Source organism: Lycium ferocissimum, chromosome 9 (genome assembly GCF_029784015.1).
Source record: "Lycium ferocissimum isolate CSIRO_LF1 chromosome 9, AGI_CSIRO_Lferr_CH_V1, whole genome shotgun sequence".
NCBI lineage: Eukaryota > Viridiplantae > Streptophyta > Magnoliopsida > Solanales > Solanaceae > Lycium > Lycium ferocissimum.
Window position 1 is genome coordinate 47,908,883 of NC_081350.1, and position 17,586 is coordinate 47,926,468.

General features: G+C 35.3%; 1 pseudogene; it reads right to left on the reverse strand.

Moving 5' to 3' along the window:
- Nucleotides 1-5,541: 5,541 nt before the first annotated feature.
- Nucleotides 5,542-17,586, reverse strand: part of LOC132031994 (potassium transporter 5-like) — a 33,510-nt pseudogene continuing 21,465 nt past the window's right edge.

Below are 17,586 nucleotides of genomic sequence, written 5' to 3' on the forward strand. Positions count from 1 at the left end.
GTGAATTTCCAAATGTCTGTTTTTGGGTAGTGGAAAATAAGTGAATTTTTTACTTATTTTCTCATGTTCATTTGGTTGAAAGAAAAAGTTTTTCGGAAAATACTCATCCAAGCCTCACCAACTCCAACCCAACCCCATACCCACCACCCCCACCCACACCCCACTTCCACTCACCCACCCCCCCCAAAAAAATTTCTTTTGCTTTTTTTTTTTTTTTTTTTTTTTTTTTTTTTTTTTTGGTTTTTTGCAACCCCACCCCCAACCCTCACCAACTCCAACCCAACCCCATACCCCCACCCCACCCCACTCCTACGCACCCACCCTTACGCCCCTATATTTTTTTTTTTTTGCACCCCCACCCCCAACCATTCCCGTAACCCATACACCCCCCCTTCCTTCGCACCCTACCCTCCACCCCAACATTTTTTTTGAAGTTTTTAATTTTTTTTTTCTCGAATTTTCTACAGACCACATCCCCCATCACCCCCTCCCCCCTTGTGTGGAACCCATACCACACCAACACCCCCCCCCCCCGGCAACCCCAACATTTTTTTTGAAGTATTTTATTGCCTTTTGCGGGTTTCTACACTCCCTCCAAAAGTTTTAATTTTTAACCACGCAAACATTCAATTTTTATAATTGTCAACTTTTTACAAATTTTTTTTTGGGGGGGGGGGGGGGGGTGCAAAAAACCAAAACAAATGTCAAAACTTTTTTTTTTCAAAAAAAATATTTTTTGGGAGGGGGGGGGAGGGTGCGGGTGGGGGTTGGGGGTGTGTAAAACCAAAAAAATGTCAAAACTTTTTTTTTCAAAAATATTAATTTTTTTTGTGGGAAGGGGGGGGGGGTGGGGTAGGTGCGTGGTGGGGTGGGGGTGCAAAAAAAAGTCAAAACTTTTTTTTCAAAAAAAGTAATTTTTTTGTTTGGGGGGTGGGGGGGGGGGGGTAGGGTGCGGGGTTTGGGTGCAAAAAACCAAAAATAATGTCAAAACTTTTTTTCCAAATTTTTTTTATTTTTGGGCGCCGGGGGGGGGGAGGGGGAGGGATGGGGTGGTGCGTGGGGGTGGGGTGGGTGGGGGGTTGGGAGTGGTTGGGGTTAAGTTGGGTGGTTGGTGGAATGAATTTGTGAACTTGTTTTCCCTACTTTTATTAGGGAAATCATTTTCCCCAATTTTGAGGAAAATGTTTACTAAAAGAAAATGTTTTCCAAAATTTTTGACCAAACGAACATACCCTTGGTCTTATCTTGTTTAATTAATTCATTAATATTGTTAGCATGTTATCACGAGAGTAGATGGTGGTTAGTGATGAGAAGCACAAAATTTTAATCAATCAAATGGCATATTTAGTTAAGAGGCCTTCCTTTACTATAGAAATTAAATTCACGTGCAACATTCTGAAACTTCCTAACTCAAGAAATGCAAGATGAAATATTAATGCGGTTCTAGAAAACGTACTAAATTTAAGTGCGGTTCTAGAAAATGTACTAAATTTAAGTTACATATACTAAAAATGTAAAGAATTGTACACTCTCGGCTTAATTTTATTTAATTTTACGCTATTACTTGGTGCATATATTTATGAGAGCCCTATTATGAACATAGTGAAATAGCCGAGGTGCATGTAAACTAATTTAGACACCATAAAAAAATATATGGTGTGTAATATTAGTGAAATCGAGTCGAGATCTACCTCATGCTTTTTCTCCTGAAGTCTACTACACACTGCTTTTAAATAATCTAATATGATAAAAGATCTTAGATGCCTATACCTAAATCCAGAAAATTAAGTAGGTAAAGATAGGCTAGGACGAAGATGACCGTTCAAGTTCTTTAGAACCATAGACCCAACTATTCTAAATTATAGCCACATGTACAAAGATACTTGAATGAGTAGAACGGATTAACTGGCTAATTTGATCCAGTTGAAACCCAGCTATGGTTCCAGCCAGCTAGTTGATAGGAGGTTACTTCACTGTGAAGTGATTGCTGCATCACAATCTCGATAACCTGGAGCTTTTGCGTACGACGGAGCCAGGATTAGAGGTTTATGAATTTTGAATTTGTCACTGGATTTATAGTTCATTTTAATTATTGGATTTATAATTAAATGTTCATGCACATTTAATTGGATTTCTAATACAATAAACCTCTTAATAACTGAATTTCTAATACAATAAACCTCTTAATACGGTATCATCATGTCCGCATATTTTTTTTTTATTACTATAGCAAAATACTGTTATAGAAAACATATATTATAACATAACATGAAAATCGGTTCAAAAAAAAAAAAAAAAAAACTTGACAGTTAGAGTTGATGTTGTTATAGAGGATAGTCGTTATAGGGGCCTGACCGTAGAAATAGAGGAGTTAAACCAAAATTATTGAGTTCGTTCAAATGTATCTAATACTGTAGGATCCGCTCATGCTTCTACGTGGGGCGGAATCAAAATTTGAATTGCATATATGAAGTTGAATTTTCCGTGAATATATATATATATATATATATATATATATATATATAACTTATTTGAGTTACTAAGTTCGCGATTATATATTTATACATATTTAATTGATTTCCTAATTATACAAATATAGGACAAAAGTAAAAATTATTGTGTAGGTTTGAATTATCGCCCTGTTCTAACAATTCTTAGGCATAATCATTAACTGTTTTTGTAGCTTTAATTCAATTCATCTTGTGCACATTATATGGAAATTACCATCTCCATTGGTTCTACGTCACTGTGTATCATGTAAGATAAATTCATCTTATTTATCTGTTTTGTGTGAATATTTGAATCAATTGGTCGCACCTTCAAATCATTGTTTGTCTGCTAGAGGATTATATTTTTATTCAAATTAAAACTAAATAGTCGGTCGTGCATGGTCTTTGAGCTTTGACTCAGAGTGCAGTTTGTGTTCCTCGAGTAATAAGCCAGCAATCCAAATTTTATTGCTATTTTATTGGTCTCTTCCTAGCAATTATATCTGAGCTTTCTACATCATTTTAATATTTTCCTGTAGGAGGGGTGGTAAAGTGAATAATTAAAAAGTAGGGAAAATATGAAAAGGGGGAATCTTGGTTATATTAATTTACATTGTATTAATAGTGATTTATAAGGTGAAATCAAACCAATATGTTGCAAACTTAATCCCTAAGCTAAGGTGACTCTCAACGTAAGATGGCCAGAGCTAACAAAGTTCTTTTTACCTCAAAATTTACAAGCGTACTTAAAGGAGTACCATCATGCACTTTAATTCCTCCTCCTTAATTTTCTTAAGACAACCTTCTCTAAGAAGGAAAAGAATGTTCTTTGTAAATTAATTGAACTGAAAAAATTCTAGACCACTCTCTCCATTGCAGTTTATGTGGTACTCCCTCCGTTCACTTTCACTTGTTCACTATGGACTTTGCACAACCCTTAAGAAATAATAAATGAAGTGCATATTTCACCATGATACCCATATTAATTGGTGTATGACTTCTTAATGGATTTGAAAAATGATTTGGAAGGAGTTATTAATGCTAAGGGTAAAATAAGAAAAATAAATTGTTTGTCTCTTGATATGCAAAAATGGACAAGTAAAAATAAAAAATTATTTTAGACTAGTGGACAAGTAAAAGTGAACGGAGAGAGTAAAATTTTAATATAGACGGAGTTTAAGAAAGAATATTTTTGTTTTGAAACTTGTATCCATAAATATCTTATAACTTTTGTGTGGTTATAAACCTTTTCAAACTTATGATTTTAAAACACTTCATAATAATATTAGTGTCGTTATAAAAATTTCTCATTAAAAATGAAATATGAAGTTTAAGTAAAATTATAGTTATCACTCATTCAATAACAATAGAGGAACAATCAACTTTTTCCTCCTTATTTTACCTATAATAAGAAGGTTTTATAATCATACAAATATTATGACATGTTTAAGATCACAAATTTTAAAAAATTTATAGCCACAAAAATATTATCATGATAATTTTAAAAGTTATTATTTACATTTAGATTTTATACCAATTCAAACTATGTCATATAAATTGAGACAATTAAACAAGTTACTTCGGACTCCAACACTGCTTGGTCATTAAGGTTCATTTTCAGTGAAAAAGTACCCCCACATATACCCCACTTCCTCAATATATTTTCCAGATCTACACGCACTCGGACTATTTCATAATTCCCCTATATATACACTCACAGCTCACAGTTCTTCTTTACACTTTTCAACACTTCTCAAAATATACCCACAAAGATTCTTCTACTAATATCTTCATACACTTTCAATTGAAATAATGGCCAGATTGTTAAGATTTATTCTCTCTTGCTCTATTTTACTTACAATCTTGTTTTTGCAAGCAATGGCAGAGAAATCCAATATTTCTCGGCCATATCCAAGAAAGCTTAGAACTGCAAATCCACCATTTTCGAAAGGTAGAATTGCAGAGTTATTAATAGAAGGAGAAAATGAAATTGGCGAAGGACCATATATCAGTGCTGAAGGTCCGGAGAGTAATAATAATATTGTGAAAATGGAGCATCATCATTCTGCTGATAAGTCTGTTGCTGGAGGAGGGGTTATTATTGGTGGACTTGTTACTGCTATTTTTGCTGCTGTTTATTGCTATATTAGAGTCACTAGAAAGAAAGAAAATATGTAAATAGGAGTATAGTTTTAGGATTAGGAAAATTTGGGTGTTAAAAATAGGAAAATTAGTACTTCTTCCTTCTTATTTCATGTGAAGGTGTTACTGCTTGGGGAGTCGGATAGTTTCTTCTTTGAATATAATTTTCTTTAACTTTTTAAAAAATATTTTGAATCATTATTTATGTTGATCTGTAGTATTTCTCATCTAGTTTTCAAATATGCAAATTTATTTTAAAGAATATGAAGAATATATATTCGAATTCAAAGTTGAAATTAAGTGTTTTTACCATCTGAACCCTTCACGTAAATTCGGACAGAGGGAGTACTAGTTAAAATGCAAAATGCAAATAAAAGAAGGATTTAAGGTAAATAAATTTGCCCAGCCTCTCATGTACTGGAGGTCCCTACATACTTGCAATTTATGATTCCACACATAGTTGCAACTTACGATTCAACACGAGCATAAATTCAGGGTAGAGCCCATTTACGGTAGAATTCAATAGCTTTAGTTCTGACATTGTTTTTGTGTATAAACATCCAATTTATAAGTATAAATAATTTACGAAGAATTCAATTAGAATTCAGAATTCTTAAACTCAAAATTCTACTATGCCTTTATCACCGAGCATAATACCTGTATTATTCCAGCTAACGGACCATTAACTAGTACTCCTTCCGTCCCATTTATGTGATAATGTTAGAATTTTCAGAGTCAAACGAATTACTCTCTAACTGCAATTTTTTCATATGTCTTTTAGATATTTTGAATCATTAATTATTGTAACTTATAATAGAATCTTTAGGTAGTTTTCAAATATGTAAATTTTATTTCGAAAAATTAAATGATTTTATGTTCAAATGTGATCAAGATTAAGAAGTTTGATTCTAAAAAAGAAAAGTGTCGCATATTCCGGTATGAATTCCTGCTTCGATTCATTGATCTTTAAAAAATTGTAGTACTTGAATACATACATAGACAGATCACACAGAAGTACCAGAAACATATTTCTTCTATTTTGGTAGTGAATCTTCCCTGTCTGACATGTCACAATTATAATTCATATGTCATGCCAACCCTTAGCAGCCTAGTCTGAGGAATGGCCATAATTTTCTCCCCTTGCCTGAAATTCTTGCGCAAAAAAGTATAAGCATAGTTGACAACAAATTTCTTCAATAATGAAGAATCCTGTTTAGTCACCACTTCTGCTTCTCCCAACAAATAAAACACCCCTTGCGCCTTAGCTTTCTCGACAAATTGCATCTCTTCTTCCAAACTTGGTGACACAATTTGTATTCTCCTTGATGAATGATTAGACTGCACTGATCGAATCGAACCTGATGATGATGATATTCTAGAATCTACTTGTTGCTGCACCTCTTCCTCCACGTGGACTCCACTTGTCGATGATTTTCGAGCCACTTGTTGATCATTTTGAGCTGCAAGAAAATAATGTTCGTCTTGAATGAACCCTTTCAAATTTTCCACCAGTTGGTTTTCAAAGTCCTCTGGATTCCCAAGTAGATCGTTGTACCCTAATCTGACTACACATCTGAATACCTTGTATTCTCTAGGTTCAACATATCTGAACAAGAAACGTTCCTCGAGTGCTACTTTACTTATAGGAATGGATTTAATTGACACGAGAACTATGATAGAGTGGACAGATAGAGTGGACAGACGGAATATTAGAGACAAAATGAGGAAAAATAGGTGGAATTCCTTGTACTAATTCAGAGTAGAGTAGTCCAATTCCAGGTACTCTTTTGATGTCCGGATTTTTGGCCAAGTCCCTAATGTAGTCACTCGAGACCTTGTTATTGAGCTTGAATTGGTATCTATGTTTTTGAACATAGTGCCAAATTCCCATGATGATCACAAGCATAAATGAGAAAGCCAAGGGTAAAAAACCACCTTCCGCGAATTTTGTCAGCTGAGCAGATAGATATGTAGATTCTATGGTAATGTAGACCGCGTAGAACAGGGCTATCCGCCATATGCTGATTTTCCATATAAGAAGCATTATTAATATCACCATATTTGTGGTTATTATCTCAGCAATAACCACACAAATACCATAGGCATTCCCCAAATTTTCGGTGGTTTTGAAGCAGAGAGTAACTGTTAGGATTTAAAATCCCAAATCCGACTTTTGTAAGCAGATTCCCAGGAAAGATTGGAGGGTCACAGCTGGACCACTTAAATACCAATCTCCTTAGACAGAACCTACTTACGCCGTGATGTAAGCGAAGAATAAATAACACACACGATTTATAGTGGTTCACCCTCAATGTGAGAGCTACGTCCACGTTGCTCACTGCATCTTATTAAAGAAGAAATATTACAAGTGTTTACAACACTCAACCTCACAACCCCAATCCCAATGACACTCAAGAATTTTACCACACAAAATTCTCTCAAAGACCTTCTCTCTTACTTAGGCCTTTCACTAAGAGTATTTCTCTTAGATTTTTCTCTCTTTTGGGATGTGTTGTCTTCTTCAATTTGGTGTATCTAGCAAATGAGAAAGCTTCCCTATTTATAGGTATGAGATGAACCTATTGATGTCATTAGTGACTCAAGCAAGCACTTGACAATTTTCCAAAGACAAGGAAGATGTTTTCTTCCTCAAAACAAGGGAAGTTGTTTTCTTCCTCAAAACAAGGGAAGTGTTTTCTTCCTAAAATAAGGGATGGACCCAACAAATCTCTCCACTTGAAGACTAATTTTAATTTGTCTTCACACTTTGATCGACGCAAAGCAGCTCTTTCCTAGTTTCATACTTCGTGCGGGCCAACCGAAGCCGAACACAGCTTCGCTTGTCAACATCACCACCGTTGTCGCATTAACATAACCTTGCAATCCTCGTTTCCGATTTTCTAAATACGAGCCGAACTCGAGCTACCTTTCAGATATCTGAATATCCACTTCACATGACCTCCCAGTGTTGCTTTTCCGGATTGCTCATAAATCGGCTGACAACTCCCACTGCATGTGCAATGTCTGGTATCTTGTCCATCTGCTTCTTCTCATCCTCGGTTGTCGACGACTGATCCTTTGACAACCGAAAGTCTCCAGCCAAGAGAGGCCGATCGGCTTGGCATCATGCATGTTGAACTTTTTGATAACTTTCCTCACATATTCTTCTTGTGAGCGTTTGATGCCCTCTTTCTGTTGAAATCCCTTTGCAACCAGCCTTGCTTTATAATGCCTTCTTCCATTGGGTTCTTCCTTTATCCGATAAACCCATTTGTTTTGCAATGCCCTCTTATCCTTTGGCAATTCGGCTAATTCCCATGTATGATTTGCCGATAGTGCATCCATCTCATCTTTCATTGCCAGCTCCCACTCAGTCGATTCATCGACTTGCATTGCTTCTTCATAACATTCCGGCTCCCCTTTATCAGTGAGTAGAATGTAGTTGAGGGATGGAGAGTACCTGTGAATCGGCTTCCGATCCCGGATGATCTACGCAGCTTTGATTGGCTCTGCTTATTTGTTTCAGAATCAGCACTTTCATCAGCACCTTCTCGGATTGTTTGTTCCTCTGCCTTGGCTGTACCTGGTTGCGGCTCAGGTGTTGGGAAGTCCCTCAAATCGACTATTTTCGATTCCTTGTCCTGACATTCTGAATTATTTTGCAACTTGTCTTTGTACGACCTCTTCATCAAGACAACATTCACCGCCGGATGATCTTCCGATTTTGTTCATCCCAAAATCGGTAACCAAGCTCGGTGTCACCATAGCCAATAAAGTAACACTTTTTGATTTTGGATCAAGCTTGCTTCTAGCCGTATCATCATTATGAACATATGATAAGCGGCCGAACACTTTCGAAATGAAAGATTTACCTTCTTGCCACTCCGTACTTCTTCCGGAATTCCGAAATCCAAGGAACCGACGGTCCTCGGTTAATTAAGAAGGCCGCGGTATTGACGCATCCGCCTGTAATGTCTTGGGCGTCCCGAGTGTATTCTCATACTCGAGCACGCTCGTTCAACGTTCGGTTCATTCTTTCGGCTACTCCATTTTGTTGCGGCGTTCCAGGAATAGTCTTCATCATCTTGATTCCATTATCGGCACAATACCGTTTGAAATCACCATCAATGTATTCTCCGCCGTTGTCGGACCTCAAACACTTCAACTTGAGGTTTGTTTCATTCTCGACCATGGCTTTCCATCTTTTGAATACACTAAACACATCGGATTTATTTTTCATAAAATAAACCCACACCTTCCTGGTGAATCATCAATGAAGGTCACGTAGTAGTGTGATCCTCCAAGAGAGGGAACAAGTGGTAGGTCCCCACACGTCCGTGTGCACCAATTCCACTTTTCGACCTTCAACTCCCGCTCGCATTTGAGAAGCTTACTCGCTTTTGTTTTCCGAGAATGCAGCTCTCACACGTATGAAGGTCCACCGTCTTCAGCCCTCCGAATTAAGCCATTTGTCACCAACAACTTCATCCCCTTCTGGCTGATATGTCCCAGCCGACAATGCCACAAATCTGTCTTCTTTGTGTTGTCAACCACAGCAACAGTATCACGACAGCTAGTCGTCATGTAGAGAGTGCCAATCTTCTTTCCTCGGCCAACTACCATAGCACCTTTCGCCACCTTCCAAGACCCATTACCAAAATTGAGATCATATCCCTCATCATCAAGCTGACCTACTGAGATCAGGTTTCGCATCAGCTTTGGAACATGTCTAACTTTTGTAATCTTCCACGAGGATCCATTTGACATCTTCAAATTAATGTCTCCCGTGCCAACAACGTCTAGCGGCTCTCCATCGGCTAAATAAACTTTGCCGAGATTCCCACCACGTAGTTTGTCATTATATCATGATGTGGGGTGGTATGAAAGGACGCTCCCGAGTCAAGCACCCAAGAGTCTATCGGCCGTCAACCGATAGCAACAACGCATCGCCAATGTCTTCCGTAGCGCGTTGATTCCACCCCTTGTCTGTCCTCCTTCTTTGCGCGCCTGCAGCTTTTCTTGAAGTGACCTGGTTTTCCACAGTCCAACACTCATGTGTTCGTCCTGGTCTGGATTGACCCCTGCCATTCCTTGACTTCGATCTGCCCCTATTTCGGTTGTAGTTTCTGTCAAAATTTCTGCTTCTGTTTTCAACATTAAAAGCAGAACTCGTCGATGCCTCTCCAGAATCTGTCCTGCGCACCTCCTCAGCAAGGATACGATCCCTAACATCGTTGAACTTTAGTTTGTTACCGCCGACAGAATTACTAACCGCTGCTCTCATTGGCTCCCAGCTATTTGGTAGGGATGCCAACAAAATTAGAGCTTGCACTTCATCATCAAAATCAATTTTTACCGATGACAATTGATTTACAATGGTATTGAATTCATTTACGTGTGCAGCAACATGAGCATTTTCCATCATCTTTAGATGAAATAGTTTCTTCATGAGAAATACCTTATTATTTGCCGAAGGTTTCTCATACATATCAGACAATACCTTCATCATATCTGCGGTGGTCTTTTCCTTTGCCACGTTGTGAGCAACGTTCTTTGACAGCGTCAGCCGAATGACTCCCAGAACTTGTCTGTCGAGGAGATCCCAATCTGCTTGCTTCATCTCCTCTGGTTTTGGACTCAGAGGTTCATGAAGTTTTCTGCCATATAAATAATCTTCAATTTGCATTCTCCAGAATGCAAAATCTGTACCATCGAATTTACCGATGTCGTGCGTCGTACCATCTTCGCCTCCCATCGTTTCTAAATCACAACACAACCTGTTGCTTTGATACCAGTTGTTAGGATTTAAAATCCCAAATCCGACTTTTGTAAGCAGATTCCCAGGAAAGATTGGAGGGTCACACCGACCACTTAAATACCAATCTCCTTAGACGAACCTACTTACGCCGTGATGTAAGCGAAGAATAAATAACACACACAGATTTATAGTGGTTCACCCTCAATGTGAGAGCTACGTCCACGTTCTTCTTTGCGTAGATCTTATTAAAGAAGAAATATTACAAGTGTTTACAACACTCAACCTCACAACCCCAATCCCAATGACACTCAAGAATTTTACCACACAAAATTCTCTCAAAGACCTTCTCTTACTTAGGCCTTTCACTAAGAGTATTTCTCTTAGATTTTTCTCTCTTTAGGATGTGTTGTCTTCTTCAATTTGGTGTATTTAGCAAATGAGAAAGCTTCCCTATTTATAGGTATGAGATGAACCTATTGATGTCATTAGTGACTCAAGCAAGCACTTGACAATTTTCCAAAGACAAGGAAGATGTTTTCTTCCTCAAAACAAGGGAAGTGTTTTCTTCCTCAAAACAAGGGAAGTGTTTTCTTCCCTAAAATAAGGGATGGACCCAACAGTAACTACAACACATGCAACCATGAGGAAGTAATTGAGTTCAGGGATGTAAACTTGTCCCCCATGTTTTGCCGATGTGTGAACTACCTTCAAAAGAAACAACCTAGAGCTTTGTGCACGAGCCACAATAGAAAAAGCTCCTATATCATTGCTTGACTACCAATAATGAATGAAACGACAACATGCCACTACAAAAGTGGCATGAAGTGGACACCTGAACCGAGCACAAACAAGACCAATTATATGTGGTGTTATAGATAATGAAAATATAAATGATTCTATGATTAGTTTATCTGTTGCAGTCCAGATCCAACTGTTAAGGTATTGTTCGCAGAGGTCCAAACTTTGGATGACCCATTGGGTTTTAACCCAAAAGGTGTCTCAACAGTAGAATCCAAAACGCGTGCTTATATAACATATATGTAGGATCTGCCAAAGCTAAGTTTTATGGCGAACCCCTTCGTTGCACGATGAACTCGAGAAGGTTCATTAGAAAACTTGCCTTGGTTAAAAGTGTGACTTAAGGATCCAATGGTTGAGGTGCCTTTTGAGTTAAAGCACATGGGCACAGCAACGCGAGGCTAGCTCCAAAGGTTGGGTAGAACAAACAATACCTTGTGATTAATTCTGGACTGTGACATTATCAATGCTTATTATTAAGTGTTGCTTGCAAGTGTACCTTTTACTTAATCCGATTGTGTATGTATTTTTTTTTAACATCATCAATATATAACACCATAAAATGAACATAGTAATATTTATATCATCAAAGTGAGAAGATTAATGTGGTAACGGGTTTCCAGAATGAGAAGAGCAATACAGCATAAAAGAAGGTATGTGGACTACTTTTTTTTTTTTTTTTGATCAAGAAAAATACATGGACTACATTAATCATATAGTACTGTACTCTCTGTTTCCAAAATTTATTGAGGGTCAAGTTTATTCAACTACATTTTCCCAAATAATTGGTGCAATTAGCATTACAAAAGTGTAAGTGTAATGAATTTATAAATTGTCACATTTAATTAGGTAATATGATATATTTAAAATATATGCAGGTAGGAGACTTGCCTGGAACAGAGGCATAGAAAGCATTGCCCGCATTTTCGGGGAATTTAGAGAGGTAAGCAGCTTGCCCAATGTAAGCAGAGAGGATAGATGGAAATACGATGCAACTGAAGCTTATCTGCGATATATATTAAATACACATGGTGAGTTCACTTAGATTGACAAAAAGAAAAATTAGAGAAAGCAAAGGACAAATTAATCCTCAATATTTCTTGGCTATAAAATAGTACTATGAGGTTTAAAGGTTTTCCTTAGAGCTTTTTCTTAATCAACCAATGGCATATAGATAATAGTGTCTTATTATTTGTGTAGTAATAAAAACATTGAGATCAAGTGTGATGAAGTGAATGAGATTCCTTCATCCTTAATTGGAGAAACACATAGTTGGGAATGTTCCCTTTCATGGTCCTACGCGGCGTGAAGTCAAATTAATCAAACCAACATTTCGGATACCGAGATGCATGCAAGAAAAAGGAAAAAGAAGAAATCAATTGTTATTTTGCGCTTTTTCTACACCTGAACAAACAACAACCATAGAAAAATTACATCCTTCTGATTCGATAACCAAAATTCACTGGTCCAACTAATTCAACTTCGCATCGTGTAAGACTTATTAAAGAGGAAGTACTCTTAACCGGACTCTTTTTTTGTTACTCAGTGTTGAGAATGTCAAAGACAGGGAAGAAAATTAAGAAAATTAAGGAGACTTACTTGAATAGACCGCACACTGAAGTGACCCAAATCAACAAACATAGCTTCGGATCCTATATATATAGTTTCAGAAAACAATATTTCAGAACACAGACGAGAAAATTTAATTAAAGACAGTTGCTGATCCAGGATTTAAAGACAATTGTCGGTCCATGATTTAAACATTATAGGTTCGATCTCAAAATTTTCCACTTTATTTATTTGGTTCAAAATCTATTGCTAATATCTAGTGAATTTTTAACATATACAGAATCCGAATCAAAGCTACCGATTTCGGATGAACGCATAACATATACTCCTAGTATACTACATTAGCCCCTATTAATATATATATATACTGTAAATAAAATTCTAACCTGTAATGCAGAGAATAACTCCACCAAGGGAAAGCCATCCTTTTTTACCATTTCTTTTGAAGTAGTCAATAATGTATTTGGGATAAAAGGCACGTAAGACGCCCACATCAAGCTTGAACAAGTTGTAGAGGCCAGTGCCACTTATTAATAAAACCATATGCTCATGGCTGGTGCAAATGTATATATATGTCTGTATCAAGACGTTGAATACATATAGATATATATTGCAATAGAAATACACATAATTGCTTCTATATATTACCCAAAAAATTAATCATTTTATATATGGTTAAATAAAGAAATAATAGAAAAACACGAATTCATTAGCATCCTTTTAATTTCTGTAGAACTATGTATAATTACCTTGGCCTAAAGGCTTGATCCCACTTACGGCAGAGAGAACTGCGTGCAAAAAAACATCAAATTAAATGAGGATGTAAGTAATTATATTTACATTGATGAAGTAAATAATTTTTTGCATTATCAGTTTAATTTATACTGTTATAATAGGCGTCTGTCTTAATTTTCAAGTTACTAGTTTTAGTTGTTATAGACAATTAGCTTATGAACTAAATGAGCTAATAGCACCACCTTTTTACGTCCCCACATTACCCCATGACAACATGGAGGAGAGAAGGGATTTTTAACTATTATGGATGTTGTTTGTATTAGTGATAAGATAACGAGATTTTTTTTAACTATTATGAAATGTTAATTAAAATGAAATAGTAATAAGGGGTACCTCAACTAAGTAGCCTAAAATGTGAGCCTCCCACTAGAGGCCCTCTTATGCCAAATGAGAGAGAAATCCGATCCCTCTCCTTCTTTTAGCAACAAAGTGTAATAGAGTTAAGTCACTCAGTATTTATGGATTGATCTGTAATATCATACTAATATATGGTAATGACATAAATAATTTTTATAATGCTAATATAATTTAATTTGCTGTTGCAGGTTGTTTGTCTTATTTTTTCAGATTATCAATTTCACTTATTACCTCTAATTATCTTTTTAGGTATTGTAATAGTGTAGGAACCTGAGATACAAGGAGTGAGGACTCCATCTCCAATGACCATAGATGTTCCAGGAATGGCAAGGAAGACAAGAAGAATTTTAGCAAAAATACTCTTCTCCAGTTTATGTCTGATCTTTTGGGCCCTTTTAAATGGATTGGATGGTATGTCCAAACCATAATGTGAAAGCTCCCTGTCCTCTGGCTCCTGATTTGGAATGAGACTCACTTTTGCATATCGACATATTAAGGAATACAATGCAAATGCTCCTCCTATGTGCATAAAAGAAGCAAATAATTAAACATGTGGGGGCAAGGAGGAGATTAACGCAAACAATATTTTCTACTTCTCATTTTATGTGAAGGTATTCGAAGTACTGACAATCAAAACATTTATTCCTTAGTTTTGTTCCATTTAGTTTGGCATGTTTGGAAGTATGCGGATTAAATTACTTAATTTTTCGTGTGACTTCGAACATACATTTTTCAAATTTTTGAAAATAAAATTTGTACATTTGAAAACTACATAAAAAAAATACTACTTATAAAGTGAAAACAGTTGATAATTCGAAATATCGAAAAATATTCAAGTAAATGTGGTCAAAGAAGAACTGCTTTGATTAAAAAATAATTATGCCAAAGTGAAACGGAGAAATAAGTTCTTGTGTGAACTCAGGCATATATTTTTCAAGTGTTAAAAAAAAAAAAACTTATATATTTAAAAATTACGTGAAAATTACTATTCATAAGTCAACATAATTAATAATTTTAAAATATTTAAGAAAAATTGATTTTTCTTTAAATAAAGGCCAAAGTAGTTTGACTCTCCAAAAAGCAATATTATTACATAAAATGGGATTTGAAAAACAATTAACTAGTGCTCTTACAACTTACCATCGCCATTGTCGTTGGCCCATAAGATAGTGAAGACATATTTGGTCATAGGTACTAAACCGTAACGGTTTCAAACCGGACGGACCGGTATTTTAAATTAAATCATGTATTTGAGTTTCGAGGGATTATTTGAATTAAAATGAACAAAATACATTCAAATATAAAACCCCTTTTTTGTTTTGTTTTTTGTATAGTATATATATATTATAGTATTTATTAATATATTGTAGGTATATTTACATATGTTATATAAGTTTATAAGTAAAGTTTATATATTCCAACAACCACGAACAATGACAAGTAATAATCATAAATATATATATATATATATATATATATATATATATATATATATATATAAGTTATATACTCTAAGTTATACTATATACCTAAAATATAGTAAGAAATATACTTATATATATCATATATACTTAGGTTATATAATATATATATATATATATATATATATATATATATATATATATATATATATATGTATGTATGTTTAAGCATACTATATATACTTATAAGTTATAACTTATATATTATATACTTAATTATTTATAAAAGAATTTTATATATATAATATTATATATATTCGTATATACGTATATATATATACATATATATATATATATGTTTAAGTATATTATATATATATATATATGTTTAAGTTATAGATAGATATATTATAAGTATATTCTTAGTATATTTTAGTTATTTTTCAAGTATATAACTTTCTAGTTTTTAATTTAAGTAGATGTATATTATAAGTATATGTAACGACCCATTTGGTCGTTTAGCACTTTTAGGCATAATATTCCTAAAACACCCTTTTCGGTGGTCAAATCTTCTTGTCTATAGTCTGCGATAACGGGTGATTCGGTTATTTAATTGACGAGTTTTAGTCCTCATTTGACATGCGAGGCCGAATGTTCTAAAGGAGGGGAGAATGTCACACTCCATAATAATCCTTGCTACTTGTATTAAAACAAGAAAGAATGAGTTAAGAAGGTTCAAGGAAAGTCAATCGAGTTAGTAAGAATATCGTTATAAATATGGTTGTCTTAAGTATCTCGAGGTGACCTGGTAACCTAAAGGATTTGAAATCGCGTTATGAGTATGTATATGAGGTAATGTGAGTGACCTTTTAAAGTATTTGAGATTATTAGTAATGATATAGAAGATGGACAAAAGATAGGAATATACTTTTTCGATTGGAGTTTCGTCGAAGCTTTGTGAGTTCTACTTATGGTTATTGTGATTCTACGGACCCTTCGAGACATGTATATGAATTGTTATGGATGTAAATGACTGTGTATATGTATGTATAAGAGGTTACATGAGGTTGGAAGAGGATTAGAAGTTAAACGAAATGAATCGGAACAATTTCAGTAAAATCTCGGACCCGATTTTAGCCTATATTGTAGGAGGCATATCTCCTAGTATATGAGGAGTTTTAAGGTGTTTCAAAAGCCTAAAATTAAGTTCATCGAGTCTAGTTTGCAACGCAACAAACAGCTCGTCAAAATGATATCGGGGTAAGGAGATATGGATGATTCAAGTCGGGCTGAGTATTAAGACTATCTCAAGATACAAAGTAGAGACTTTAACTTCCGATTTCGTTTGAAGTCACAATTTATCTACAAATTTTGTTTGGTATAGAAGCATTAATGGAAATTAGGAACTACTTAATCGTGGTGTTAAGTTAAAATTAGTGGCAACAATGAGCCAATATGAACATTAACATGCCATGTCCAAAAGATGACTCAAAGTCATCTTAAATAAACTACTATGGAGACATACAAATATACATTTAAATGTGATTCATCCACTACACTTACATTATATTGTGGACAACCAAATTGAAAGAAAGGAGTGTGAAATTCAGCCAAGTGACTGAAAATAAGGCATCCATGTGAAGCATGCATTTGAATATTTAAGCATCTACTACTTTATGAAAGTATACATTATTTTAGGAAGACATGACATGGTGGAGGGATCATTTCACATTAAATATTGCTCATTCATCTTGGCATAATTACAATGGACAAGGGATGGTGTATGAATCATTCACCACACATACAATTGTCTTGTAAACAATTGAAAAGAAAAGAAAGGAGAAACAAGAAGGTGAGGTTGGCGAAAAGTTGTAGAAAAAAATGGAATTTTAAGTGTAAAGTTAATGGAGTGACTCATGCCATAAGTGGAGCATGTGACCAACTTGTAGGCATCAAAGTTGAACCAAATAATGACCAAGAAATCAGCCATCACAATTCATTTCAACTACACAACACAAAGAAAGAAAACCTAAGCCTAGAGAGAGAGCATTCGGCCAAGGGCTGATTTTTTAGCTCTTTGAGTCTTGATCCAAAAATTATTTTCCAAGGTGTTTCAACCCTTTAGAAGGTCCCTAAAACGTGAAGATAGTCTTTGGATCAACAAGAACCATTTTCCATCTCAAGTCACCAACTCTAGCCAAGTAGAGAAGTCAAGTTGTCAAGGTAAGATCTAACTTTCTTTTCAAGTATTAAGGGT